General features: G+C 40.3%; 1 long non-coding RNA gene across 2 annotated transcripts; it reads left to right on the top strand.

The window, feature by feature from the left end:
* The first annotated feature begins 3,672 nt into the window (after positions 1-3,672).
* Positions 3,673-7,692, top strand: LOC147751971 (uncharacterized). Of its 2 annotated transcripts, XR_015315398.1 has the most exons (3): positions 3,673-3,729; positions 6,130-6,273; positions 7,190-7,692. It is a non-coding gene; the product is annotated as an uncharacterized LOC147751971 (long non-coding RNA). The 2 variants fall into 2 exon arrangements; XR_015315397.1 differs by lacking the exon at positions 3,673-3,729 and having other exon boundaries at positions 3,974-6,273.
* Positions 7,693-9,139: the final 1,447 nt, after the last annotated feature.

The following is a 9,139-nucleotide window of genomic DNA, read 5'->3' as shown; positions in this document are numbered from 1 at the left end:
CGGCTTTATTAGTGTTACCCTCTGACATGGATTAAGCTATAATCCAATGAGGAGTGGTCGACGCGGCGTTGACGAAAAGAAAGCCTGTAAAGGACTTCAAAACGTTAGTCTCCAAGGCGTCCGTGCAATTTCCGTTTTACTTTAAAACCCACTGCCTAACTTTAGAGGCTAGTCGCATGTTTATAGTAGAATCAGCAGACGATGACCGTTGGTGAGGTCGCTTTGCCTCGAAAGGGCATTAACATTACTCGAATACGAATAGAGTCAACATACATTACGGGAGCAAAAGCATCACTCCTGAGCCCCCGATGGAATAGATCTGGCCTTCCGTCGTCTTATTGCCAGCAGTATACTAGAAGCAGACGAATGTAAGGGTCGAACGATGCTGTAGGAACACAAAGAGAATTGCAAGAGGAGTCGTTACAGACCAGTGGACGGTATGTTGGCCTAGAAAAGAAATTGTTGCTGTAAGTGGAGGAGTTGATATGGATGACTCGCTGGAGGGCCGTAGTAGCCACCAAGCGACGGTCGGTGACACTTCAAACATCGTTTCGGTGACGGCAACAGCCGCAACCGCGTTTTCGTATGCCAACAGTAAACTAACGGTAACGTGACCTCACTCCTACGCCTCAGCCACATTCTGGTTCGTCCGTGGCGTCGCGTGCGTCTCGGGGGTGCCACTCGCTTTCTGCCACTTCTCCGTTTACGTCCTGTTTTCGACCAACGGGTTCCGTTGCAAACGCAGCCATTCGTGCTTCGTAACGCCATGCCATTAAAGCGATGCCTGCTATCTCAAGGCGGTTGGGAGAAGGGTGAGATTTTACAAATGAAGCAACCCACGTGTGGAGTTTGCCATAGACATCAAAACAATACAGCCAGTAGATATAGGTGGAAAAAGTCTAGTAAGTAAGAACTAGTATGCGACTAGGTATAGATATTCCCCGTCTGCAAATGTCGTTTCTCGTCATGTTATATATGGAAAAGTATATGTTTTATATAAAAGATACATTGAATAATACGATAAGCAAGACACGCTGTGAAAGAAGAGTACTTCTAAACATAAGCCATAGCAATAGAAAAAAGCAACAGAGTCAAAAGTTAATACGTTTAATCGGTAGCAAATTTGCGTAGATGTACCATATTAGGCGAGGAAGAGTTTGAATACTAGTATACCATATGTTCTCATTTAAATGAAGTTGTTTTCTCTACTTTGAACTCAGATGCCCATTGAAAACAAGCATTTGTAACCAGACAAACGCCATTCTGCTAGGATTCTGCCTACGATGCCTTGTCACACACTTGAAGAACACAAAAAAAAATAGCTCTCTTCATTATTTTAACAATCGATGGCTTTGTTGCGGCAAAATACAGACCCTCAGCTCCTGGTTGTGAACGACATGATGGTTAGCTTCAAAGCAAAAGCGTCTAAATAACTCTCTTATGAAATTTAGAACGTTTTATTAAATAGTAGGCTCATTTACCTCACATCTATTTAGAGATCACAGTTATTAAATAGATTTTTCTTTTTGTCTCTGCCGAAGTTAAGTGCGACGAAGCCTGTAGTGATAAAGTTATCTAGCAGGCGCAAACATTGCAACAGCGTTTCTGTTGTATCGCATTTGTGTTGTATTAAAAGTAAAAGAAATTTATTGGTCATATATTTTAGCTCGGCAGTCATGTATGGCACGGCAATGCAATGGTCTGGGAAACTACAGAGCTCGTTATCCGCAATGTGGACTTTTCCAAAAGGTCAAAAAGAGATAACAAGTCGACGCAAGCTGGTCTGTAATGCCAGGTTTGTATTAGTTTTCAATATATCACATTTTCCCCATCGTGCAGAAGGTCCTAGGCAGTTCTGTTTTTTGTAGGATTATATCCAAAGGAGCGTCACATATGATAAACTATGTTGGAAGATATACGTACACTTGTGATAAATGACAATACAGGTTATAAGGAACTGACCTGAAATACTTACGTCCTCCTTATGCTGAAATGATCTCCATACTCGACTGTAGTAAATAAATTACATAATTAAAATTTACAGAGCAGAAAGTCTAGCTTTTTTTGAGAAAATGTCTATTATTTTAAGTTGAAAAAGTAGCAACAGGTTCTATTAAAAAGTGGCTCCATACGTTTTGAAGGGGATCCGTTTTTGGGTTGCAGCAATAGAGGTGGTCTGAAATGTACGGGGTACTTTGGTTGACTTTTGATACTTGTACTATTTCAAAATACTTCATTTTTCCGGCTCGGTCGGAGATATAAGAGAGGTCTTTAGTAGTTCCTTTGGGAGGGGTGGGGGTGGGGGGTGGAGGTATCAATTAGGACTATAGCATGAACGTACGAAAACGAAACAGGGTTTGTTTGCTTATGTTTGCAGTAAATTAGCTATCATCAAAAGTGAACTTTATGAGGCGCTAACTGCATTGCTTATCAGGCGCAGTCAATAACTTTTAATCGCTTTAACTTGACGACAAACAATAATTTAACATAGATTTGAAGGCTATTTCGTTATTTAAGTTTGCTATATATGTACCTGAATAGCCTTTCGGTCTACTTTGTCTCACCTGGTCAATCCTATTTTAGTTGCGAACACCAGTGCCGCTAATGCAATTATGATTTTCCCAGTTTTGAACGATTGCGAGCCTATGGGCACCGTCAGACCAAACCCCTTTTTGAACTCATCATTACATTATCTCAAGTAAACATCTGTCTGACAGCGGGTGATCATCGAGGAACGACAACTGTTGCGGGTCAGTACAGGCTCCACAGGCCCTTTCATCTCCAACAGTCGACGAACAAAAAGTTGTTCTACAGGACCGATTATAGTCCACCAATAGCCATCTTTTGTTCTGTTATTATTATTTTTAGGTGCAACGTTACAGTTCTGTTGGTATGCGCCGAACGGAAGTCCTGTGACTTGGTAGGACCACACCAAATAACGTAGGGGTCGGCTAGGCACCACGCCTGTCCTACTGTCCGTTCTCGTTAACTCGTCACCGCTCCATTTGGCCGCATGCCATGAAGCTCGAAGACTAATCGCAAAGAGCTCGAAGCATTCGAACGTTGTCGCCAAGTCCTGCCTATAACGTTTTGCCCATGACGTATGACACAAACAACGTAAATATCGAATTTTGTACGACTAAAGGGCCACGTATGCCCTATGAAATGAATTCGTCGTTGACCCATGGTCGCCATAGAGATGATATCGACTTTTTTGCTCTGTTTATTTCTGCCGTTGTCACTGACTAGCCACTGATTTGGTCGTGTTTCGTTGAATTGCGGAGTGATGTGGAAGGGCCTGACCTTTTTCTATTGATATGTAGGCGACAGATGGCTTGTTATCTGTTAATTGCGCTTGTTGACCTGATTTGGAAGAAATCGGAGCATGATTGGCTAGTTCTATGATACGATTGTGTCTGATTGTACTCTAATCGACTTTAGACAGACAGGAAATTCTACGCACATATTTTTCTATACGTTAACAACGCTCGTTGTCTTTGCCTAGTTCAGTGTTCTATGCTAAAAATGCATACGTCAAAATGGTCATTACGTAACGGTGAACAGAAGACATAAGTGCATTTTAGTTTAAGTTTGCTGACTTCAAATGGACGTTAAATCTAATTTGTTCGTTCGAAGGCACAGGGCACTATCTCTGACATATGAGTGCTATAGCTGAAACTGATCGGTACCATAAATTCAAGTCTCCGATCTACTGGGCTATGACTGCAAGTATGTATCTATTGTGAGTTCCAAATCTACTTCAGCTGTTTCTATCTGAAATCTGTTAAGTGCAGTTTGTCTTTCTGCACGCTTTATATTTATATTTTCTACTTATACCATAAATTTTATATGACGGTCTACATTTTGAGAAAATTGATATACAGAATATATATATTAGTGCTCCTAATAAGAAGTGCTGCGGGCATGCAGCGGTTGCCCTTCCCCTGAGCTGTGACTTGTTTTCGTCGACATGAAGAAAAATATGCTGCTACACAAATATTACAAAGTACGTATAGGAAAACCGTTATCTTATTGAGCAGACAAAGTTCCACCCCATACCTTGACAAAATATCCGACGGTTTTTTTGCCAGTAACAGTCTCGAACGTTGCCTTGAGTTTGTGCTGGATTCGTTTCTCTGATTCGAATAATGATCTGAATGGGTCCTACATAACAATATGATAATTTACAGTTTGACTTCAGTCAAGGTGAATACAATTTACCGCAAAAACGGCACCGTGCGTCTATATATCTCCGTTGATTTTAGGTTTAGACAGAGTATATTTTAGAGCAGATATTTCACACAATTTTTTAACTAAAACTGTCAGCTTCTAAAGTCGCTTTTGGTCCAAACACAGCGTACGGAATCGCGCTATTCGACGTACGAATACACACTCTGTATTATCAGAAGCTCTGTGGAGTGTGCTAGTTGCATAGCACTGAGCATCGTGCCCAGGATTCGGTTTATCCGTTCTAAGACTATTTTGATAACTTGATCTTGATCCGAAGTTAACATTAATTAGTTCCGTGTAGTATGCCACATCTTTAGCGTCAGCTTGTCATATATAACCTGTAACATATTCCCATCTGATGTCGGATACTTGTCACTCCTGTATTGAAGCACTGATGGTTCAGTGTTAGCAAAATACGTTTTGACCCACACCCTAAATTTAATATAGGCTTAGGATATGAAAAACTGCTTAACCGAACTAGAGCATGACTTTCATTCAGTCAGTACAGCTGTTCGTTTATAAAGGCCTGCTAGGCCCTGACACCAGCTCTAAAAGCAAAGAACTGTGAGATGAGATATTATAGGTGCGTAATTTACTTCCCGTATTCAGTTTCTATTTTATTGCACTGATTATTCTTGTTTTGATTAGTAGATTAATTAATCGATAAATTAAGTAGATTAATAGATAATAGATTATCTATTAGTAAAACACAGTCAAATATAGTAATCCTACCATAGTCCTAGCGCAAGTTTGTACTTTTATTTATGTAAACTCGTTCGAGATAGCGTTATGCAGTAGCAAAACAACGATGAAGCTACAAAATATAACTTATATGCATTCTGTAAGTACGAGCCATTTATTACTTCCTTGTCTACTGCTGCCAGCCGCTTCTATCGTCAGGCGACATCAGTATTCTATATTTGATGCCTCGTTATTAGTGGCTTTCAGTCCCATCTCCAGCCATTAAAGCTATCATAGTCCCGTATAAACACGCATTACTTGTTATCCTTGGCAACGTCACACATCTTTGCGAAACGTTTCAATGCGTTTCGACACATCTCTATGCACCGTCGCTTGCATACACTCTCACATACACATACATACAGACCAATGTATTATTTATTTCAATGGTAATTTCCTGTAATAGTCACGTTTCGGCTATCCCGGCTTGTTTTGGAGATATCGCCTAAAAGCCTGTCCTTTTTCTACTTCCAATAGACTGAACGTTATCGCTTCCGTCCGACACCTAACAGCGTCATGTGCGAACCAACAGTCGAAACGTGTAAACCTTTTTCCCGGGAAAACCTAGGCCATGGTCGACACTAACAGGCAAACACATACCTGCGGCCCTATAGGGTCGCCGCTACGACAAAACAGAGACACCAAGATAAAGGACGACAGCACGGCGAGACAAGAGCGATAATTGAGAAAGGGGATATGGCGAGGGAGGTGGGCGAGGAGGCTAAAGAGTTACTGGACGGAGAGGCTCTACTCCGGTGTCTCTTCCTTTGTCCTTATACTCTCCGTCCGCTGCTGTCACCAGCAGGGCAAAAAGGACGAATGGAAAAGACGAAATCACTTGCCTTGAATAAAATATCATTATCCACCTACTTGTTACTGCAACCGTAACCGTTTGAGTCGAGGTCTCAGTCAGGCGCGCTAACAAATGGGAACTGGGAGCCGGAACGAGAACGCAGCTCGTTCCGTTCTTTCATCAAAAAAACGCGCATTTTGTGCGTGTATATAACATGTGTATGTCTAGAGGGGAAACAAGTTACCGACGGATGCATGTTTATGCGTGGTAAAACGTGTTGACGTTAAGTTACATGATAACTGGAGCATACACCAAGCGGACTAAAGCTGCTTCTACGTTTTTTTCTGTTTGTTTCTGTTGCACAGCAACAAATATGATACGCGCGTCAAAGTGGGTCACCGATGGCCCTGGCTAAACAAGCTGCCAACTGAACATAAACGCGGGAAATCTTCCCATTATGAAGGAAGACTACTACGATCGGACGTGGGAGCATTACGTTTTCGACGACGGTAAATTATATTTTGTATATTTGCTTTTACACACTCTTCCGTAACGAGGGACTCAGTTTTATGATCTTATTGATCATGTTATATTGCATATATTAAAAATGTCATATTCGAGGGTATTATCGCCCAATTAGAACTGACAAATAGTCGAGACACGATACAGTTGGCGACGCTTTTGGAACTTAAATTTTTGACTCATTTCACTAAAGTTAGGGTAAGCATTTTGGTTTATGTTCACATCCAGGTGTAGATACTCTGTGTCGTGGCTGAGAGCCAGTGATTTTTCAAATTAACTTAACGGTTTAAATATCCGATATAATGAAAAAACACTATTACCTAAGGTGATTCGTTATAGATTTTAAGTTAACTTGTAGATTGTTGTGTAATTAAGAAGGAATTTATTTAACGATGCAGCTTTCTTATGATTAGCAAGCATTGACGAATGTTTGCCCAATGGAGTGGCCCCTATTACTAACATAATGTGTGGTAACTAACTAGTGGAACGAGCGTTCACTGGACACTCACATCTCATCCTGGCCAGGTGCCGCTCCCTTTTGATACCTAAAAATTTAAAATACATATAATTTGTATTTATTCTGTAATTATTTGTGGATTAACTGTATTATAATTGTACCGCAATCGCGTGCAACCTAATGAGCGTGGCCTCTCGACATCTCATTTTCTTCCTGTTAATTTTCCTTACTTTAAAATGCTCTAACCAGGACGCTTTCCTGCACCGAACCAGTTTCATACACCATTTGCGACCCACTAGCTAAGCTCATCACCCATAGGACGCTGCAAACCCTTAATAATATATATCCAACATATAAGATAGGAGTATAAAATACAAAGCTTGTTTCTATTTTGTACAAATAATTTCTATTTTTATTGCTTTTATCTTTTGTCGTCATATTTGCAGGGACAGTGGACGCTCATACGCGCATTACCTTAATTCATCAATCTGTTTGTTTCTGTACGCCCGATCTTCCGTGCTTTGCGCTTTATTTGCTTCGTTGTTGCCTTCCACGTTTACAAAGAAACCAGCAAATGAGAGGACTTCCTAATATTCGCAGTAACGACCTGGCCCACTGCAGACTCACTAGCGGTCATTTGTATATTGACCAATGTTAGATAGCGTATCCAAACTTATCTGTTTGCTGTGACAATTTCCGCATCCAACCCGTTAATTGTTTCATCCGTATCATCTACATAACACAGCATGTACTTCCTTAGGCGGTACTATTTTTCTATCAGCATTAAACTGCTTATGTCTCAACTACGAACGTCCCGACACGTTAATAACAACACCCTTCTTCAGGATCCACGTTAGTTTGTTGTGTTCAATTTCGTCAAAGAAAAAATAAAAAAAAAACCGTTTTTTCAATTGTTCCTAATTGCATATACGGCCGTGTGTAAGGGAACCTGCAGTAGATTAAATCCGGGGCGACAGCAGAATCGGTCGACAGTCACAGCAGCGTAGATACCCGTATGCTATTTCAACTTCACAATAGTCATTTCCTTACAGATTTAATGTTTTTGTTTTTTTATAGTTTGTTTGTCTGCTATTCCTGACATTTTCCCCGCGCCTTTTCTTCATCATGGTTAGGCCTTGCTTCCTCTTTTTTTTTTGTTTTGTAGAGTTGAGCACGGCCTATCGTTGTGCTTAGCTTATTACGCGGCGCTGTTGTCATCTGGTTCTGGTTAGAATTACATGAGATTTCCGTTTCTGTGCAGTAAAAGGCCATACTTATTGTCTACAGGATAACGTTTTAAATAAGGGTGCTTGTCCTCCTGTAATCATGCTGTTACATGCACGTTAGTAATATACTCATCGTTAACTTTGTTTCCGTATATTCTTGACGAGCAATTGTAGAATTATCTGTGTTTTGCTGTTATAATAAGTTATATCTGCACTACTAATCGACTCTGTCCGGTATTTTATATTTTAAAGTGTTCAGTAATTTTTCTTACATTTTTAAGTAAATCAGTTTCGTTGCCTTTTATCGTTGGCAAATCCTACTTACGGCAGCGTTCTCGTTCAACTGGGTCCTTTTGACAAGATAAAAACACCTATAGGCAACGTCATCTAACCGGGAATCGCGTCCATCCGCCTCCATCATCATTGTAATATATACATATGTATGTATATATATATATTAATAGTAACCATAATGTGTTTGTTAGTGGTATTATCATCGTTATGTATTTATTTACAGCTTATTTAACACTAATATATAAATCAGTTATGTGTCAGTACATTGCGGTAAACCTAAACCTAGTCGTTTGTCCTGTCGGTTTCTCTTTTACCTCATCGATTTCATACCAACCATACGAAAAATGAAGTCGTGAGCACAGGTCGTTCGCGATTGTGGGGCGGCGGGAGGGGTGGGGCACAATCATGTTATTATATTATTACCACGTGATTGCTTCGTATGATCTGAGGAGTTTTTAGTCTTGTACAATACATATCTTGGGTGTTTTGCTTTTTATTTAGCCCAACAGGCGCACCTTAGCGTATTGTGATGCATTGGCTATAATTAATTCTTTTCGCTCGATTTGGGAACGCTTGGGCATGAACTGGCAGACACGGTAGCGGTCTCAGTCGCTCTGCTTTTATAGTCGTCTTTGAGGTTCTCTAAAGTTTCTTCTATTGCTTAAGTACATCGTTTTTCTTTTACGTAAATGGAAAACACAAAACTGGAATCGTAATTTGTCATGAAAATTACTCTGTGTATGTGCACGCATTTTTGAAACATCTCAGTAGAGTCCTTTTGTGCTTCTATAGGCCAATATGAATCCGCACCTTTCTAAAGTTTTTTCTTGAAGGTGAATGATCTTAAGAAAGATGATCTATATATTCATATGCATG

Source organism: Varroa jacobsoni, unplaced genomic scaffold (genome assembly GCF_002532875.2).
Source record: "Varroa jacobsoni isolate VJ856 unplaced genomic scaffold, vjacob_1.0 contig00810, whole genome shotgun sequence".
NCBI lineage: Eukaryota > Metazoa > Arthropoda > Arachnida > Mesostigmata > Varroidae > Varroa > Varroa jacobsoni.
This window is presented reverse-complemented; position numbering and strand designations above follow the sequence as displayed.